General features: G+C 37.2%; 1 long non-coding RNA gene across 1 annotated transcript; it reads left to right on the top strand.

Moving 5' to 3' along the window:
* The first annotated feature begins 9,608 nt into the window (after window positions 1–9,608).
* Window positions 9,609–20,672, top strand: LOC125324405. Its single transcript, XR_007202961.1, has 3 exons — window positions 9,609–9,746; window positions 11,769–11,823; window positions 20,214–20,672. It is a non-coding gene; the product is annotated as an uncharacterized LOC125324405 (long non-coding RNA).
* Window positions 20,673–22,054: the final 1,382 nt, after the last annotated feature.

Below are 22,054 nucleotides of genomic sequence, written 5' to 3'. Positions count from 1 at the left end.
AGGATCAGCTCCCATGTTAAAGAAAAGGGGTGGGCCTGCCTGACCTCACTGAGACACCCACTGAGAAAATCACCCTAGAGTTTTGGTGATGATTAATGAAGAGATAAAGACATGATGAGTATCTGATTTGTCTGAATCATCTAAGGCCAATAGCACCTTCAAAATGCATGCCTTTTTTTTCCCCTACTCTATCTCTCTTGAATATTAAAAGAGCTTACGATGGTTGCCTGGAATATACAGTATGGGTTTTAAATGTAGTGAGATGAATTCCAACTGCATACCAAACAAAGAGCACAAATAAATGCTGAGCTCATGCAAGGGGCAGTCCTCCAGCAGCTGCCAACCCCAAACCAATACAGACTAATATTAGCTGGAAATCTGTTAATTGCTGCTCAGATTTCATGTCCCTTGGATGAACCTGATCTCAGGTGGCATGACAAAAAGCCAGGCAGCAGATTATGTTACACACACAGATATAGACATGTAGGTTGTGTGTATGTGTGTACACCTATGTATGACAGGACAGTATTAAAGATATCATATTACACATTATTTTATATATAATAATATATTTTTGCATTTATTGTATATATGTGTGTGTGTGTGTGTATAGAGAGAGAGATGTCACATCACCATTAACTTACTCTGGTTTCTGGACACCAAACTTTTAGACTTATGCAAGTAAAAAAAATCCTAAAGAAATAAAGAATGGTTTTCCCAACTTTCTGCAAATGCTATTAGGCTAACAATCTCTCTTGAATATCAAGCATACTAAAGTTTGAACAAAACGTTGGAAAGCAGAAATCCCAAAGTTCATACAGGCAAAAGTAAAGAATTCCAGTAAGCTCAGAACTCTGCACAGTCTTTCAAGCTAGACATATTTGCAAGAGCTACCATCTAGTTGATGCTGTGATCAGAATTCTGGGAACACATGTTAGTTATATAAATATTTTTAAATCAATCTGATGATAGCACTAGTTCAGACCATGCCCTGATTTTAAGAAATCCTCAGGGAGGACTCAAAACAAATTAGTGCATTTAATTACCTTTCTGAAGTCCCCAAATAAAATAAATATCTATTGAATTTTGCCCCTCAGTTTAAGTCTAAATTCACAAATGCTATTACATTTTAATTAAAGTGAACTCATTTTTCCATTTGGTGGTTATTCTATCTTGATTTTTTTTTTTTTTAAACTATTCTTACAATTTAATAAAGATGCTAATTGGGGATTAGTTTGTAATAACAGCTGACAGGCCCCAAGGATCCATTCTGCTCTCTAATAGTCTATGGATGCAGAACAATCCATAAGGCAGCATGGGGGAACCTGTCTGTTACCAGGAGGGATCTTCTTCATTCACAACCAGAGACTGCATACTGCAGGGATCTTGCTCTGGTGAGAGATTCTTCTGCCTTAGAACCTGCATACTACTGCCTTTCAGATGTTGCTTGTTTGCTTGGGCCCAGGCAGAGTAAGGAGAATTTAGCTTTTACACGATGTATTTACATGAACCACAGCGATAGCTTGTGTTCTGAGCTGTCTGGAGGTGAATCAGCTTTGGAACAGGAGCACAGTATTTGATTGAACACTGAGAGCCTTCAAAACGTTAGTAAGGCCATTGCACAATATCTGGATAGGAGCAAAGGGATTTGTCTCTTTGAGGTTATTTAGCTTGATATTTCTAACATTGGAAAGATGATGTTCAGTGGTGTCAATTTATCCATTTGCAAAAAACCCCCTTAGATAATTCAATATTGGGTAAAGAAAGGGAATCTTATATCCTCTCACAATGTGAAGTTACCAAAACTTATACTACTGAAGATCAAGCAAGTTGGAATGGAGATTTTCAAGTAACTCTTCTAACCCTAAAAGAACAAAGGTCTTTATGTGTCATAGTAATTCATAATTTTGTTTGCTATTGTATTAAAGGGACAGGTTAGGTTATTCTCAAGGTCTGCATAAAAATAGGGGTTCAATGTTTACTTTCATAGTCCAGCTGGAGAAAAAGCATAATCTCAGAAAATCTTTGACTTAAATTACATGATCTTCTTACGAAACCCTTCCCTGAAGAGATGAAGCAATATAATATCTCCAGGAAATCTTACAGAATATATTAATTTTGGTTAAATTTATAAAAAGCAAACCACCATTAAACAGAATGATATTTATAGTTTGAGCTCACTGACAGACCAGTGCATTGCAAGCTTACCTATGAATTGAGAATAAAAACTCTCTTCTTGCCAGCTGCCTGCCCGTGGGGGGTTATCTTGAGTCTTGTGAAAATATTGTATCTTCAGTGCAACAAAGGTCTTTGAAGTTTAACTGAGCACAGATGTTTTCCTTAGGCTTTAATTGAAAGCAGTGACAACTGAACTCTTTCTACAGTGGGACCCATGTCTTAAAAGAGATTTCTTCAAATAGGGTAGGACTGAACCCTAAACTTGTTTTCTCTTCCAAAACTCTATCCTTAAATGTTTAAAAAGAAGGAGATTAATATAAGACATTAATATAATATGTAAGCATATATCAGATCATATATCAAGAGGAAGAAATCAAGAAATAAATAAGAAATATTTCATTCTTTAATGTTTTTCTTACTCTGAGCATTTGAAAAAGATATCTTTCAGCAACAATGAAACTGAATTAATTTGGATTTTATGAAGTTTTTAATGTGGAATTTGTTATGCTGACTTTTAAGCAAGATGCAGTGTCCATGATATAATGTATGAGTTAATGGAACTCTTAACCCTGGAAAATCTGAAGACAAATATATTTGTCAAGATTTCTCTTTTTTTTTTTTGAAAATTAAAGTGATTTGTCAAAATCTTGGTTGATAACCATGAAAAAGGTAATGAACTAAATTTAAATACTTGTAGGTACAAGTCAGGGAGACCTTTATTCTCAAATTGTCCCATTGATTTCTGCTTCACTGAGACAATATTTGAAACACAGTACAGAGACTTTCTGATACAATTTAAGGAAAGTAAATATGCTGAGGAAATGTTGAAACTGATTCTGTAAGAAAGGAGTCAATGTCATAATCAGGGCTTAGCTGTGTACTATAGAAGTAGTTTTTGGAAAGTAAGGAATAGCTATGTGAAACCAAAAGAGGACATATGTGTTTTCATGTAGACTAAATAAGCTCCTCACATGGTTTGAGAACTCACGTGAGAGGCACTAGGGTCAGGTACTGGTAGGAAGCCCTGCTGGAAAGGACCTTCCAGGTGTCCCAGCACAGCACAGCATCTGCCTTCTGGTGGTACCAGCTACACCCACACCACTGATTCCATGCTCTTGTCTAAGCTGGGGTTACAAATCCCTAAAGATGGAGATAGCTCAGCTTCTCAGGCAATCTCTTCTGATGTTTAGCTGACTGTTCCTATCCCAGCTAAGCCAAGCTTGGTGAGACCAGACACACAAGACCATGTAACGTGGAAGTGCATGAGTGCCTGTAAGCTTCTGCCATGCTCACAGCTCCACGTGCAGCAAAGATGTTCCCCCTGTCTGTTGTTGGTCCTCTCTGAGACTCAGTGCCTGCTGTGGCACTGGTGGGGAGGGTTGGTGAGTCATTCCCACCCATAATCCAGCAGAGCTGTGAGTCTATTTCTGCACACAGTCAACAGATGGGAGAATTCACAGAAGCTAAATTTGGCAGACATTACTGGAAGTCTCAGTACAGCCCTCAGTCAATTAGGTAACCCAGCCTTATGAACAGAAGTGACTAAGGGCCATTAGCTTATGAGAACCAAAGAAAGTCAACTTCCTAACCCCAGAGGCACAACAGCTCTGTATAAGTTTCAAAATTGGTTTGTCTGAAGTAAGTAATCAAGAAAAGCAAGAAGTGATTTACTGAGGGGTTTAAAATAGAACAGGTTGGCCAACAACAATAGCTTAGCTCTCCAGAGCACCTTGTGCCCACACTGTACCTAAAACAAGCTTTGCATAATAGAGGAGAGTTCACTTCCACATGATTACAGTTATAGGGTCCCTGGAGAGAAAAGAACAAGCAAAGAGAGAAGGCTTTTCATCATCATTTATAAAGACTTTAGGGGTCTGTTTAAGATGGTGAAATGCTGCTTACCTTCATTTTAAAACACTTTGAGGTACAGACCTTTGCAGAATACACTATTTAACTGTTTAGGATCATTGCTGGTTAAAGTCTTTCCATTTAGCAACCTGCTTCCTTTCAAAACCCTTCATATTTTCCCATTACCATACTAACTGCATTTGTTTTTTTTAATTTTAACTTTGCCTAATTAAAGTAGCAAAAAGCCATGAATGCAAACATATTTAAAATAAAAAATAATTTTACAAGTAAATCTGAAAAGTACAATGCTGGTTCCTCTATTTAAATGGTAAATTGAAAATTAATACTTATGCAGACTAAATCAACTCATCTAATCATGGAATAAAAGGTAGTTAATTGGACCTGGCAAGTGAGAGTTAGAGCTAAATACAGCAACCCTTAATCCTGCAGAGTAAATCTTGACTTGTGTGATTAGTTGCTCTGCTTTAGTCAGGGAAAGGACTTGTGGCATCACACCCAGAAATTACTGCTTGATCCTGGAATTTGGACTGAATCTATGCATCTCTGCAGCTCTATGATAGAGGTAGAAATGCATATGTGAGTATCTCTTGAATCAGGCAGAATCCAAAATTAAAGTCATATATTCTATTCAGTGTCCAAATGAAAATCTCTGATTATTTGAACATGATATTACTTGCCTCTGGCATGAACAATGACACATTGAATTTCAACATGGAAATTTGATTCTTTTGCATTTTCTGTTGTTTTCTTATTCTATTTTTGCTTCAGATATATCAGCTATACAAAAGAGGGTTTCTGGATGCACTCTCTGGATTGGGTGCTGTATTTTTGAGACCGTTGTCACTTATAAGGAGTTTGGAAACACGTATTCCATTCCAGTTTGAGTCACTGACCTCACAGAGATCTCTGTGTGATTGTACCGTGTAAATCCATTTGGATTTCACACAGGTAAAGTCAGCTGATCTAGGGTTAAGGAATATGAAGGAATCCTGCAAGTTTTCAACCTGCTTCTCCTGCTGTCTTGAAGAATCCATACTGCACTGTTGTCTTAGGGTGACTTTATGATGTGTATCCCCTATTGCTGCTCTATGCCCAGAAATTAACTTTGTGCCTTTCTGTGCCTTTAAACTGAGCCAGGGGTAAATGCTGATAAGGTTATATAGGCTCCAAAATTCATTTGGCCCCAAGAATTTTTCCATTTTGACATCTACCCTAAACTAATCCTGTAGGAGCCCTCAATATCCAGTGAAGAGGAAAAGCACATATACATTATTTTCATTTACCTCTCTTTATCTCTCATCTTAGGGCAACATGAAGCATTTCTCTCCTGAGGCCATGTAGAGCCCTTAGGCTGAACCTCAGCATTATCTTCCAGTGAATTTCCAATGGTTTGATGGTTAAAATCAGGTACTGTTTTTACCTTAGGTAGGAACACTATTCAGCACCCTCATAAAGATGCAACAGAATATTCAGACTGTACAAAATTTTTGGATTAATATTTAAAATGACACCTTATGATCTCTCCTGGTGGAGAACAGGGAACTGGAGAAAACACACTGCAAATAGGGAAAAGGTTGAAGAGGTCAATCTTCTTCTCTATGTAAATCAGTCCACATCCAGTGCATGAATTTTTCCTCCCAATTCCCTGAAATGCAACAATCAATTATCCTGTAAGAGAATTGTGATTTAAAATGAGCCTCCTATCAAATATTTTTTTTTTTTTTTTTCCAGGAAGGGTAATTTTGCTGAAGGTTTATTTACTGGTATTCACACACTTGAGTTCAAATGTCTGTCTTGACAACAGAAGGAAAGATACAAGTTTCCTGACACTTTAATTCTCTTCCAGTGCCTCTGTAGACTTCAAGGGGTCTATGTTCATAGAAATATGTAGAAAATGTATAGGAAAATGGCACCTTCTGAGTATTTCACTTGAACTACAATTCTCTGTTAGAAAATGGGGCCTGTGTATTCACAGATGTTCACATCAGTACATTTTGCTGATCTCTAAAAGTTAGTGTTAGACATAAAAACAGCATTCGCCCCGTTTTCTTGAATTTCTCTGTAAGAAAAAGGAACACTCTATACATGACCTGTGTGCCTCTTCTATAAATTCAATTTATTTTTGTGTGTATTCATAGTATACTATATATATATATATATATATATATAATAGTTTTATGCTTCTTATCTTTTTTTCTAAACTTTTGCTATTTTCATTTTTTCCTATTAAAGGCTTTTAAAATTTTTTTTTCTATTTTGATGAAGATGATGGGGATAATGGGGCTTTGAAAGGGAAGTGTTTTTTCCCACTGAAATTTCTTACTGAAAATTTTAGGTTCCAGACAGAGGCTGGACCAAATAACTCCCAGATGTTCCTGCCATCTTGACTTTTTATGTGACTCCATGATTTAAGGTCTTAAAAAATAGAACACCAAGTTTGACCAAATTGATTTTCTTAAATCAGTATAAGGAAGATTTACCTGAGCTCAAAGAAAATTAGATCTCACTCACGTTGGGTTCATAGAAGCACCTCTACTTCTGAAGAAGAAAGGGAAGGGAAAAAACCAGTGTGCAACCCAGCAGCTCTAGTTTAATTCTTTGCTTCCCTTTTCACTTCTTCTATGACCTTAAATACCTTTCTCTGTGTTTAAGATTTCTGTAATTAAAATACTAAAAATTGTCACTTTGCCCAGTGTTGATGTGAAGGAGGAAACCATAAAAGCTTCTTAGAAACCACAATTATGCAAACCATGTATTTTTGCCACACATAAAAGCCAAGATACATTAGTACATCTCTCTATATAAACACATACCTTTACTTCCAGTGCTGTAAAATATTGCATGTGGTTGAAAGTTGGAAAGGGACTGCTTCCCAGCAGGGCACAAAAAGGCAACAATAGAACTTACAAACAAAATGTTCCATACTGGAGAATATGACATTATTTTCTGCAAATTATGCTGGTGAGAACCTGAGAGACAACAGGTTTGTGGCAGCAGGAGATGCCTCCAACTGGCTCCACTTCATGCCTAAATTACAATGAGGTTCTAACCTGGCATGCTGAAATGAACAGCTCTCAAAGAGTACGATATATTTTTGACATGGCTCTGCCTCCCTACATTTTAAAGCTCAGTCTGAAAGTCTGAGGCAGACAGATTCTACACACCAAAAAAGGCCTGACTCAGACTGGGAAGAAATAACTTTGCTCTAAGAAATCAGATCAGCTAAAAAAATTGCATTTCCATGGTTTCTTAGCACATCTGGTTTGAAGGCACAAGTTACCTAAAAGATTTATTGCTGTGATAAATACAGATCTTTACTACCCAGCCAGTAATTTGAAACTTGCAGACTCAACTGGAAGAGAACGTGAAAGGCCATAAAATAGCAAACCAGATATGGTTCCACATGTATTCCAAATCATAGATGCAAAAGAGCCTTTAAAAAGTTATGTCAGTCTATTTCCACCTGAGCTCTTGCTACCTGCATGAGGATCTCACCACACAGGCATAAAAGTTTCTGTTTCAAATTAATTTTTCATTTTAAAAAGTGTTGAGATCACAACTCTCATTTCTGTTGGTAGAAGGTGTTGGTGTTATGTCTCTTTGAAAATTAGGCCACTTATTTTAGGCAAATAAATATATTGGCCCAGGCTTCTCTGTACCACTCTGTAGATGCAAAGCAGCCACATACCTGTCTTAGGTGGTCAATTAGGACGAGAAACTGGCTAGAAGCAAAGGCAGAACTTGTGAAATTAACCTGCTATATTTTTTTTTTCCTTCTGATGTGCTATAAAATGCTTGATAGTTGTGCTAGATTTATCACCGAAATGTCTAGAGTTGGGAAAATGATCCAAAAATCTTAAAGCTCTGGACTGAGATAAGTAGCCTGTCATAACAGATTTAGCAAGTAATCATGCAGACCATAGGAAAAATACTCAGTGGCATAGAAAGACTGTCCTATTTACAGAAATGCTGTGTTACTTGCTTTTGGTGGAAATCAGAAGAATCAATGCCTTTGGGGTCTATTAAGCGAAGCCTTTAAGTACAGCTGCATTGCCAGCTCTCACTGCTTTACTAATACTGGAAGGATATTTGTTGCTTTGTAGAAACACTTGGGTTAGTTTGTGTACTGGGAAATTTTTCTTTTGCATGAAAAATGCAAACTTCTCACCAGCACTATTGCAGAAGGAAACTTGAAACAGTGACCTAAGTCAAATATAATCAATCCAAAAGATGTGTGCATATATTTGTACACATGCATGTATATATATACGTCTATATATTTACACACATGCATATGCTAATGATATCAGGAGAATCATGATTCAGGATATGACCATGATTAAGATATTTGTTTAAACAGGATTGTTTCACTGAATCCAGACTGAAGAGCCACAGTTGGCAGATACACCTACTAACTTAGACACGAACTTCCCTAATTAGGCAGCAAAACCAGGGTGGTTTTTTTAAATTGTCTTTTTTTCTATTTTTTTTTTTTCAGGGGTAGGAAGAGGTTTGTAGGGGGATGCTATAGCTTCTCTGCCTTCTAATGAGCACAAAGGGGTTTTTAAGGAGGTAGATGTGGGGGTGTTCTTATGGAGAACATGTTTCCTGTCATTTCTCCTGAAAGCAAGACCAAGGCTCAGTAGCAAAGTTTTCATCTCATTTGGCCACAATACAGATATCCATAGTAGGATCTCTGTTTCAGTAGAAATAGACATGAATGAATGAAGTGGCATTTTGTGCTTAAGAAGATGTAATTTTTTTGGCCTGAAATGTGTTAAATCTGGCTACAGAAGCTACAATTACCACTCCTGCTATTACACAGTTATAATTATTGAGGGACTTTGCCATATGTCTTTGTAGCAGCAGAAATATGAAAACCTTGGCATAAAAAATACAACATATAAGATCATTTAAAGCATTTAAAGGCTTCTCCTCATAGGTGTTTCTGGTATTTTGTTGTAGACCAAAAGCAGAGTTCAGTGCCATTTCAGCTATTAATATGTTGTGTATCATTCCCGTGGAAACTTTTCAACACAATTATCATTGTGGGATCATCAAGCCCATTGTTTAAATAATGCTTTTATAATAGGAAGCTATCAAGTAATGATGAAGCAATGAAAAGATTCTTGTTATAAGGCAAACTGTCTAAGGAAAGCAGAAATCAAAAGGCAGGCTGCTACTTGCATAAAACACTTGGATAATGTGTGTTTTGCAACATGATATAATGGAGGTTTATGATGACAATTCAGCTGCTTCTTCGAGAGACTATGCAGACAGGAATAAAAAAAGGATCACTTAAAAATGCTTTGTTCTCATTAAGAGGTTTTGTTCTTAAAGAAGGTGAAGATCATTCCAGTGTTCTTATACTGGATGTATAATATAATTGATACCAAATAGCTAGAACAAGGCTGTACATAGAGTTCCTAAATTGGCACAGAAATCCAGGGTGTTACAAGACAGGCTCTTACATAACAAAAGAATCCCTACATTTCCTAGGTAAACTGGAATCAATATCCCAGGCAGGAGTCCCTCTTTGAAGGACAGAATTTGAGAATCAGAGTGTTTTACAGATGTTCCTTTCTCTGATGTCCACAAATGTCTCTGGTCCACCAGGCCATGGGATGGCTTCATCAGTGACAGATGAATTATCTACAGGTCATGGATTCCTTCCAATTCTTCTCATCTTTCTCCACAAGGTCAGTGTCAGAGACACTCTGAACTGATGGTTAGAGCTTTGTATGTTCTCCTTTTCTTTGTCAAGGACTTGTTTTGCATGTTCAGAATGGTTTTGGAGATTTTTTTCAGGCTTAAAGTCAATGAAAGTGAAGCAAGAAACATGATATTAAGAGAAAAACTAAATCTAAGATAAAGTAGAGCTGCAAACCAACAGTGGTACTGACTGTAATTCAAGACAAGTTTGGGAACTTGAGGAAGGAATGAATTTCCAGCAGTGTTAAATTTTCTTAACAAGAAATCAATTCTGCTGTGTCTTCTAATGAGTTGTCATGGAATCATTTATGTTTGTAAACTACATGGTCTGGAGAAAATTTTTTTAAATTGTAAGAAACTTAGTGAAAATATATTTCTAATTTTAAGTTTGATTATGTTCCATATTCTTGTAAAATGTTGCACTAATGTGTGATAGAGATTTTTTATTGCATTATATATGTGTTTCATTTTATTAAATTTTTAATAGCTTTGCTATTCAAGACATTGGAGACTAGTTTTGAGTTTCTAAATGATGATTTTAGAAGGTAATATAATATAATATTAAAGAGTGTCAGGATAGCACATAAATTAGTTAAAAATCCAGATGGGCAACTGCAACAAACTCTTAAGGGTTTATCATTGTTTTATTATAGAACTGAACAGTATTCAGTTCTGTAAAGTATCTTCTGTCAGTCACTGCAAAAGACCAGCAAGTTTTCACTTGATGGAGACTGTACTTTTAAAAAAATCATTATCAACATGCACTTATTCAGTTTTCTGGCCTCTGTTTTCGGCACAAAATAAGCCTAAATAACATCATTGCTAGATTGAATTCACTGAGTTCAGTGTAGAACCCTCCTAAATTTTTTCTTGGTTTGGTTCTCTGGGGGAAGATTTCTGTTGGTAGTGTCTTAGGATATCATTTTATAATTCTCTTAAACCAGAGATAATTAATTTCCTAGGATCACCATTTGCTCTTAATTATGAAGGTACAGTATGGCCAAATGAGCCACTTTTGTAGTAGAGGTGGATATACCCTGTCGTGGTATAATGTGCATCAATAGTTATAACTGTGTCTGTGCAGTCTCATTCTGAGCATTATCTCTGAAAATTCCCACTCACACTTCATATGAGCCTGGACCCTATTTTCTTTCCTTCTCTTGGATTGAAATGGGTTAAAAACAAATCTGACCCTTTCTCTGCAGATTGACTTAATGCTTTTTTTCATTCATCTTCCAACACTCTTGAATTCAATTAGGAAATAGCAAATTAATAGCTGCAAAATTAATATTGACAATTCGCAGGAAGGAAGAAGTTGAACTGTGTTCATCACTTCTGTTTCTGGCCGTAACACAATATCAGCTGGAGCTCACAAATCTGGGAAAGGGTAGAAAATTGTACAGCCACGATCAGATCAGACCCTTCCTCTATAATGAGTGCATAGAAAGCAATTTTAGTCCATATGATTCATACATCAGTGCTTTCTCATTTTTCAGCCCTATTGGACACTCCTTGGATGCACCTGTAATGTACTTTTGACATTTACACTGGGATGAGATGATTAATTTCATAGAGATGGCTGATTTGCTATGATAATCAGTGGCCTTACTAAAAGGCTTTTAAGAAACTACCTAGGATAAATGTTGTTATTTTGTAGAGATAAAAGGCATCTGTGCCTGCATCAGAGGTTGTGGTTTAACCTCATCTGTTGAATGCCAGAAAACAATTTCCAAAATGAATACTGTTCCCTGCAAAAAACAATTTTCCCCTAACAAATTGCAGGAAGAATGAAAACACCAAACAGGGCATCACAGCAACTCGATTAGCTACAAACAATTCCTTTGTAAGCCTTCATTTTTAATTGCTTTTGTGTCCTTCTCCCTTCATCATCCCCTAGTTAAAGAAGTATAAATGAGAGGTTAGACTCTTTCATGCTTCTCTGTTTAAAGACAGTCAATAATATGCCCTCCCCCTTCCTTACCAGCTCTTGAATGCAAATTCTTTTTCAGTATGACTGACTCAGAGTTACCTCTGGAGATGTGGACTTGGTGATTAATTGCTATGGTAAGTAAGAAGCTTGTTTATTTATTTTGACTGTTCTGTTCTGATCAACAGAAAAAAAATAATAATAATAGAAAAAAAATCTGTTGATCTGGGGGTTTACTGAATGTTATTTGAGATAATGCAACCAAAACAAAATTAGCAGCCTGGTTTAATTAGCACTGCAATCCAACAGAATCAAGGATGGGAATTTTTAAACAAGTATCAATTTGCCAAAAATTCTCACAGTACCCTTGAAAAAATGAGGCTCTTATGGCCTCTAAAAGTGGCCTGTATATGTAACCATACTTCGATACTCGGGAAAAAGCTGGACCTTAAATATTATAAGCATATTCAAAAAGAGCACAAAGTCATTGAATATTAACTGATTTAACAATTTAAAAGAGGACATCTTTCTGGGGGAAAAAAAAAGTTGTAAAAAAATTCAGATTGTGGAAGAGATTTTCTGGCCAAGTACAGGAAGACAGCAATATCACAAAATGTGTTAATGGAGACCTTTGCAATGAGACAATCCAAGAGCTAAAACTTCTGAACAGAGATATGAAATGGGTCTGAACACAGAAAACTCACTGCTGCTTGTGAATATTCTGCCTGGTTAGGTCTGGCACTCTGCTGAGTTACAGGATGGGTACGTGGGCAGTCCCCTAGAAGCACAGTCCAGGCTCTCATGGTCTCTCTCCCAGTGTACCAAGAAAAGGAAGAACTTGAGGGAGTGAGAAATTCCTCTGATGATGTCACCCCACCCACTCTCATAACAACTGGTGTGGCCAGCAAAACAGCTCATGAACAGTAATGAAACCAGTGTTACCTTAGGGGTTATATCAAAAGCATAAATCCATGCTAACTTGTTGTGTCTGGGCTCTAAATTCCCATAGTTTCACAGAGCAGCTCTCATCCTTTTGTGATATGCCACATTGAAATCAACACTACATCCAGGCCATGGCTTTCAACATGTTTTATAGTCAAATGAAATTAGGCAGCATGGATTAGGTGATCACCAGGTCTAAACTGGTTCCTGTTGCCAAATAATTCCCTGTTAGTGGTGATTTTTACAGACCTGCTCCTCAACAGCAATCTGTACTAAGAAGAAAGGCTTTTTAATCCTCATAACCTTCCTTGGAGTAATGCCTTTTTCACAATAGTGGGCTCTGGCCCTGTCAGTCAATTTAGCGCCTGGAATAACAATGAATAATGAAGTATCTTCTCATCTCAAGAGCAGGCACTTACCTGCATAAATCTCTCATGTAGAGATAAGCAATAGCTGTAAACCCAAATAGGCTTTCCTTCTGAAAGGTCAGCTTTTGAAAGGATTTCCTTAGTCCCCTGGAGCCTCAGCAAAAGATAACATTTCAGAACTTGTCTTTTGCTTTCTACTCTATTTAATTAAAGTGCGCTGTTAACTTTGATGAAAATATGTTCCCCTCATGATTAAAAAGCTTTTTGATTAGATCATTTTGCATAGACAAGTGGCCTGTAATAATAATAGTAAATTACAATATTTTTGAAACAACTTTCTCATCTGTTAATAAATTGTAATTCAATTTTACATGAAAATTGACAGCTACACAGAAAACCTCACCCACCAGTTAAATGTATTACTGTAACTGGTCACTAGAACTCCTTCTAGATGGATTACAGTCTTGATCTTATGCTATAGAGAAAGAAAATGGGAAAATACCAGTCTGAATCAGTGCTAAGAGACCCTATGTATCTCAGCTAATCTCGTAATCTGAAATTCAGGAAAGTCCAGTACAAAGAACTGAACTGGCTTGATGGTAGTCTTCTCTACTTTAAAAGCTCAATAGTAACATAAATAAAGCATTAATCCTGAAAGAAAAAAATATTTCAGTATGATTTCTAACTACCCCAGGTCCCTGGTGTAATTTTCTCATTTGTGTTGATCTGAAATGACAATGAGCAGAACAAGCTTAGGCATCTTCTTATTCATCTGTGGTAGACAGGTTCCTAGGCACAAAGAGCATCTCTGGTCTGCTTAAATGATACATGAGAAGCTTGTAGAAAAACTGAAAATAAAACATATATTTCTCTAGTTTGATTAGACTCTCCCTTCTTTTTTATTACTTAGGAAGAAAGGAGAATATTTCACAATAAAAATATAAGGATGTTTAATCTGCAATAGACTAGGGACACTGATGCTTTAACATCTGGGCTGTTTGTATCATGATGGTCCGTGGGGATGGAAATATTTACTTTCTTACTAAAATTACAATCAAATATGATTTCACAGTAAAGAGAAATTGCACCTTCCTTTTTCTTCTGTAGTATAAGAGAAATAAAAGAAAAATAGCACTTGGGTGACGAAAGATTATAATATTTGGCCTCAAAACCTATTGTTTGTTTTTTGCATTAAATTTCACATTCTAAAAGTTTATATAGATAGTGATTTATATTTCTGAAAATAAACACAAAATTTGGTTTTTTTTTTTTTTTTTGCTGGTCAGTAAAAAGATTATGGTAAGGAGCTCATTTGCTATGTTAAACCCAAGCTCTCAACCTAATTTCCTCAGCTCATCTGGAAATTAATGCCTTCCTTAAACTTGTTTGATCCTGGTGGTTTTGATGCAAAGGCCACAGTATATATGAGTGACAGTCTTTTATCCCCATGAGGCTTAGCTGAAGTTACCACACTGTGACCTGTGCTGGATAAGAGTTAGGTCCTTCAGAGGTAGCAGATAATGAAACACTGGGCTGCTGCATCAGCTGACTTCTCTGTTCATCAGCCCCAGCTAAAGGTCAGATGACATATCTCAGGTGACAGAAAAGAAATAAACTCAATACATCATTTTCCCTGATCACTTCAAATGTGAAAGTAAACATGATATTCTGGTGCAAGTCATTATCTAACTGTGGCTGGTACAATTCTTCCTTTTATTTTTCTTTCATATTTAGACGTACCAAGTAATTGTAGAATCTGCACTTAATGCATATGTATTTTTGATATCTAATTGCAACAGGATAATATATCAAAGTGCTTCTTGAGCCAGAGCATATTCATAAAACCTCTTCTAGAACTGATGGCACAGAAAAAGCAGATAGGATTCCAGCAAAATCCTCAGGTCACAAATAAAAGTGACATGAATCAGAAAGACTCTTTCATGACAGAAAATCATGCTAAGGGAGTTTTAAATTACAGGCACTTCCAAGGAAAGGATTATTTAGAAATCTCAATCTCTCTGAATTGGTCCTGGAAACTCAGTCTTAAACATGATACCGAGCCACTTCAGTGCATCCCATACCAAAAAGCAGTGAAAACTGAGAAACCTCAGCACGTTAGCAGCTCTGCTCTGCGTGCAGCAGCAGGGGAGCAGAGGCTTCAGAGTAACTGAGGTGCTCTCCTGAGACTGAGGGGAGTCAAGTTTTCATCCTGGATCTGCCACTAATATGCTTTGAGCAACCTACACCCACCTCTTCTGGTTATTTAAATGACAAATTCCCTAGCACAGATTGTCACAGCAGAAAAGATCTGCACACACTTCCCAGGACACTGAAGCTCCTCAGGGAGCCTGACACAATTCCCTGCCCTGGACCAGGCAGAGGGGGCTCTGGGGAGGTGCAGGCTCAGCCTTTGAGCAGGGTCTGGGCACTGTTGCTCACAGCTGATCCTCCTTTTACGTGCACAGTATCTTTATATTACTTGAAGGTGGCTGCCTGCAAACATAGCTGACATTTTCCTTCCCTTCACTTACTTCAACACATGCAGGGAGGCACATTTTTTCCTTTTAAATTAAGAGAATATGTATTTCTTGCACTGGGAATCATATGCTGGCAGCTGAATATAGTGGAACAATAGATTAGTGATCTTAAAATGGCACACTTTTTAAAATCTAGTTGGTTTTTAATATGCAATTAACAAAATGTTGGTCTTATAAGACATTTCTATATGTTGTGTATGCCATGCAGATCTAATATTATCTTATATTACCAAAGAGGTAGTACTATTCTTTAAAACTCCTCATAAATATAAAATTTATTAATTTTTCTTCTTTTTTTTTTTTCCTATACAAAAGCATAGTTTGCATGTTAACTTTAATAACTGTATTTGTGTGGAAGTGCTCTGACTTCAGTACATGGACATCTCTTCTCTATTCCTTTCCTTTGCTGCTTGTCATAGCAGAGAAGTAAAATATTGTCTTTGACCATGGGAGCAAAACTAAATGTTGATTAAGATATTGATTTAAGGTCAAGAAAATTCCAAATGTCAATCTAATGTATTAAAAACATGCAGTTTGAAAAAAAGCATTACAGCCTGCAAAAATGTCACCTACATAAATACTCAGGTTAGAGGAATCTTTTAGCTATTAAACACCAAAGAAATAGAATAACTTCCCTTTCAGAAGAATATGTGGTTTCCATGAGAATTGCACTGGATCAGAGATTTAATTTCTCTTGAAATATCATGCATTACAGAGACAAAGTATATCTTCAACATGTGGTAAGCCAGTTAACAAACTGCTATTTAAAATAACCTGTGTATTCTTCTTTGTTTTCTCATTATTTTGACTAAGGAACTTATTAAAAAGCTTTCCATAGTGCAAGCTCTTTAAAAAAATTACATGATTCAATAATATTACAAGATAGGAAAACACTTTTATTTCAATAGTTCCCCAAGAAAGAAGAGGTAGAATAATTAAGAACTTACAGAGTTCTATTTCAGGAAATTGCTGTTAAGAGGGCAGTATCAGAGAGAAAGAAACCTAACCAGCAATGTTTCCTTTGTTCCATCTCTGCCTCCTTGAACAGTAAGATTCCTAATTTTACTGACACACAGAGAGGTCTGACACCCTGTCCAAAATAAAAGAAAGCATTGACAACAAAAGAAAAACTGGAAATTATCTAGTATGCCTTACTGGAACGCAATGCTTCCGAGTACCTAGGAAACCTGTAAATAGCCAGGGATGTAGAAGTGTTGTGACATTAGCCTGTCACATATTTCAGTGTTAAAGCTCTTGTTAGAGACTCATCAATAGCAGAGTCTCCCCTCTGTGGAGCTGTTTATAATTTTCTGAATAAATTACTTATCTGTGAAGCATTTTCAGGTCCTGAACATTTTATCACCTTGTAATATAAAGATCTGGAATGCAGAGAAAAAGCCATATTTCTGCAGGGACAGCACCCAGGGGCTTGGAGAGCAGTGCTGGAGGCAGGCTGTTTGCAAATAAACCCACAGGGGCCAACTGCAACCTTCGATCTTCTCACTAAAATAATTCTGGTTTCCTACAAAACTGCTTTTTGCTGCACCATTTCTGGCTAATGAGGAAGCTTTTAGGCATAACAATACTCAAAAAATTATTTTTGTAGCTATTTTAATTTATAAAATGTCACTGTCATCTAATACAGCTCGAGGTACAATTTCGTATATCTTAACACAGTGAAAAAAGAACTCAATGGACATATAGCATTTTGTGGGCACCCTGTATACTGAAGTTCATTTGCAAAACATATTTGATTGACATATAATAGATAAGATCTAAAAGATAATTAAATGTCTTTACCATGAGGAGAAATTAAACCAGGCTAAGAGCAGAATAGTTTTCATGGCAAATCAACATGTTGTTGGAAGATAATTTCCCTCTTTTCCAAAAATACCTTATATTTCATAATGTAATGTAATACCTTTAGGGAAAGGATCAAATCCTATAGAAAACAATGACCCGGAAAGGAGTCAAAGATCATGCTTAAGAAACTACACAACATTCCTTGGGAGATGGAAGGAATCAATAAAAGGGCAAGTGTGTATGAAGAGTGGCCGAAAAAGCACATCTTGTACTTTTCCCTTTGCTTTGCTTTTAGCTGCCAATGGAACTCACTGCTGACTGAAAAAAAAAATCTATAAAAATATGTCTTACAATATGCACCTTCAGCCCATAGATCAATAGTGAGTAGTGGTTTTTTGGTAAGCAGAAATGTGCTAATAATACTTTTTTTTTTTTTAAATTAAGACTCCTAGAAGACAGGTGTTCACCACAGCAGATTCTATAAAAATGAGAATGTTCTCAGTCTGGAACCACCTTGAAGGGAAGAGAGACTCCTATAAAGAGGCTGACCTTGGTGTTCTGAGAGGGATAGGAAGAGGTGGAATGTATATAAAAGACTGCTAAAAGTTGTAAATGTTTGTCAGAAGACAGCTTCAGGTGAAGCATTTTAATTTGATAGTAGATGTGTTTGTTTTGTTAGCTTGTGGACTAGCACAAGTGAGAGATCTGAAACTGAATCTGGCAGACACGGAAAGCAAACTTCTTATTTCAAAGAGACCCAGTCTTTGGGGACTGTCTAATTCCTGTATTTCTAGAAGTCTCCATTTTCTCTTTATGTCTATAACTGAGAGCCATTTGACATAAAATTGCACAATGGTTGCCTTTATTTCTCCAGTTAATTGGTAGACTATCACTTTGAAAAATGTCATGCACTGTCTGCCAAACCTCATTTGCATTGCTCTTCCTTCTTTACCTAAACACCTGCCCGATTCCTTTCATTTAGATATCTGGTATTTTGTCTTAAACCATAAAATATTTGTGTGAGAACAATTCACAGAGGCGTGAAATAAAGTTGTTTCTAATGGCACGAGTTGTGAGGAACATTGCTCTCTCACAGCTCTGAGGATTACATGAGTTCGAGCAGTCCTCTGACCTTCAAAGCTTCTCAGGCAACCAGCAGTCATTAACTCCAGCAGGAGGCTAAGCCCTGAATATTTTGGAATGGGGGCTTGGCAGACTAACCTGAGTTCAAAGAGATGTTCAACAGCAGAGCAAAGACTTGACCGCAAATTTTGGAAGGATTGTTGAACAAGAAAATCATCCCTTTCCCTTTATGTAGATGGGTGGAAAGGGGAGAGGATAAGTCTGGGTGGTTGGTATTTGAGGTTATCCACTGTCAAGGATTGTTTTACTGCTGCACTGCTGTGCACAGGCAGTTTTGAGATTAGGTTTTAGGTTAAGTGGGATATTGTCCCTAATCATGTTACTGCCAGGGGACTCTCAGGGGTGGCTTAATGATGGTGTTTGCATGTTCAGAGAGAGTTAGAGAAAAACACCAAGGCTCCCTTGTCATCCTGGTTCATGAGCCTTGACAATAACAATAGTCAGTTTATCTAACTTTAGACATCTATATGATAAACAAGTGGATGAGAGTTAATTATTCCGAATATTTTTGTATGCAAGGGAAGGAAAAAAGCACCTCTAAAGAATGACACAGATAATGGTTTTAGACATCTGCCTTGAAGCAAGAGGTAATCTGTTTCTCTCCACTAGCTGTGAAGAATCCAGACAACTAGCTTATGTTTTGTTCCACTGGATTTCCTCTGGTGGATATTTGCCTAGGTGACTACTTCAGATAGAATGCCCAACCTTCAGACTGCAAGGTGCCTGTATTTCACCGTCTGTGTGGCAGCTCCTTCCAGGAGTGAAGTTGCGTGATTGCAACTTTATGCTCATCCTGAGAGGGGCTTCAGTATTCAGGATACACAGGTAGAGCCAAGGTACTCGGTCTGAAGACAGTCCTACTGCTGTCCATCTTTTATATTGAAGATAAAGTATCTTAGATATTAGAATGAACCTTGGGACATCATTACAATGGACTGTGCACAGCTCATTTGCACAGAAACCAGACAAGGGTGTTAAAGTTTTTAATCTACTTTCAAATTTTCTCATGTTTTAGGATTATTTATATGCCCTGCACGAGCACTTTCTGGCTGGTGGACAACAGGTTGTCTACCAGGACATCATGTACAAATTCTCATGATGAGAGTAATGGAGAAGCCACCACATGCAACACACACTGATTAGATTAATGAATTTTTGGAAATTTCAAAATTTGTGATGGGTCTTTTTTGAGGCCACAGAGGGCAGCCTGTGACACCAAGATCCAGCAAGAACTGAATATTTGCTACAATTTAAGCTACTTTGCATTTGTGTGGGTGAAGTTCTTTATTATTATTTGTTTATTAATTTGGATAATCAAAACCATGCTACTGGCAAGTGAATTTATTGTTTGAAGGTTATTTTAACTTAGAGGAGCTTTTTCTTTGCTCCAGTAGGAATGTTTCTATTTACTGACACAAATTCTCTGTCCTAGGATTTCCCAAGTGGGAAAGACAAATATGTTTCTTCATTTATAAACTTGGTTGGATAGATGAGACTAGGTCAGCAAGCGAGGCAAGAGACAGAGAAAGCTCAAAACCCATCCCAAATCCAGGAAGAATATTAGGTATCTTTTGCAATACCCTTGGTATTGCTGCTCTGAGAGGATGCTTATGTCTTACAATTTTCTCTTCCCAAGAGTCCCTGAAGCCCATTAGCCAGATTTTGTCCAGATAAAACTGAGTGTGTTAATCCAAGTGCTAACATTTCTAACAGCTATATTGTTTTTTTCTTCAGATAGCTTTGTTAGAGATTGCTCTACTGAACTCCAGCAGCTGTGCTTGAAGACAAATGAGCTGCACAAAAAAAAATTATCCCGGCTCAGACTGACAGTTCCCGGTGAGCTACCTAACTTATTAGTCTAAAAGCAGAAGAGAATTTTTCACCAAAGACGAAAAGTAACCTAAAATACACATTTGAACAATCCAAGGGGAAATAACATTCACAGTTCTTAAAGAGGAGAAGGGTGCTGACGTCAATTAAAGCTTGAAAAAATTGGCTTCCGAGCATCACTTCTGTTTTGGCCGTTAAAACTTTACTTAAAGAAGTATATAACAACAACAGGTGGATGTTAAAAAAATCTGTACATGTGGTTCTATGTGGGATTTTGGGCCAAAGTCTCTACCAAAAATAGTCCAAAATTGTGTTTGACAACTAAGGTCTGAATAAAGAACAGTATAATAACCGTACATTGTCTCAGAGCTCGCACAGTCAATAGATACAAAAGAAAAAGTTCACTATTCTCATACTGTGCTCAGGTATTCAACTCAGAGTTTCCGAGTTTTGAGAGGTATTTGGTTCTGATGAAGGAGGCTGAGATGTTCATTTCCACTGAAATTCAGATTTAGAATTAATTTCTGTACAGCTTAGATTGACAACATCAGGGTCTTAGACTTTCTTTAAAGTTAGTGTAGGTCAAATGCTAATGAAAGAAACACCCAAACCTTGAACTTCTCTGGGTCTGACCACAAGAAGACACAGACATTTCACAGTGAGAGCTGAGACAAAGACTAGCTTTCCATACATTTTTCTCCCATTCTGGGATCAACCTTCTTCAGTTCTCAAGAATTTTCTCTAAATGGAGCAACTTTTCTAACTGGCCATTTCACCGGGTCATTGTTCCTATTTACAGTGCTGAGTGTGATCAATGAAGCATCAGAAATGTTTTTTGTCTCTACAAAACAGGACAATTTTTCATATTTTCTGCTTCTGTTCTCTGCTTTTTCCACAATAGGTTTTCATTTTGGGGCATTATAGTGCCAGCAGGAACGTGTGAAAAGACTTGTTCTGGCCGTGTATTAATGCTTGGCACAAAGAGGATCTTTCCTCAGAGGGATTGTATGTGCAATTTTTTAATTATTTTTTTTCCCTGAGCTTCTCATCTGAAAACTGTCATCCCCTGGCTGTTCTGCCTTGCCTAGAGCCAAGGTGAAACTGAACTCTGTGCCAGCTACCTACTCCCAAAGCAGATGAGCAACAAGGGAGCGAGCATTTTCCAGGTGCCGTTTTTCAAGGAATTATTCCCTCAGAGAGCCCTGGAACGCCCGTCCATCCTGTGTTTGCTGACCTGTGCCTGAGGACAGTTGGCAGAAACAATTCATCTCCAAAATGGATTAACTTTCATGGCTTCTTCATATCACCAGTGCAGGACAGATTGAATGAGCAGCACTGTGAAAGATCAAACACATAAAAGAGGCTTCGAAATGGAGCATTTACCCTTTGTTTTACCCTTCCCATGAAATGGGGCTGAGTTGACTTTAGGATTCAGAGTCCTTTCTAGCTCTCTCCAAGGGAGAGGTTCTAAGTGTGGAGGAAGGAAACACAGGGTCAGGTACGCTGTGTGTAACCTCATCAAGGGAATCAAAATACAGCCAGACAGTGAAGTGCTGAGTGCTGAAAAGCCCAAGCCAAACCAGAAAGGCACCAGAAAAAGACAAATGCTAGTATGTCTCACCCACTCTAATATGCAAAGGTAAGTATTTTTTTAAAAAACAGAATATCAGACAAGATCTTCAGTAAATGTGTTTCAGGATACTTATATTAATAGTTACTGGCTTGTACCTGCTAAGATCTGATTG

The sequence above is a fragment of the Corvus hawaiiensis genome, chromosome 4 (assembly GCF_020740725.1).
Source record: "Corvus hawaiiensis isolate bCorHaw1 chromosome 4, bCorHaw1.pri.cur, whole genome shotgun sequence".
Classification (NCBI taxonomy): Eukaryota; Metazoa; Chordata; class Aves; order Passeriformes; family Corvidae; genus Corvus; species Corvus hawaiiensis.
This window is presented reverse-complemented; position numbering and strand designations above follow the sequence as displayed.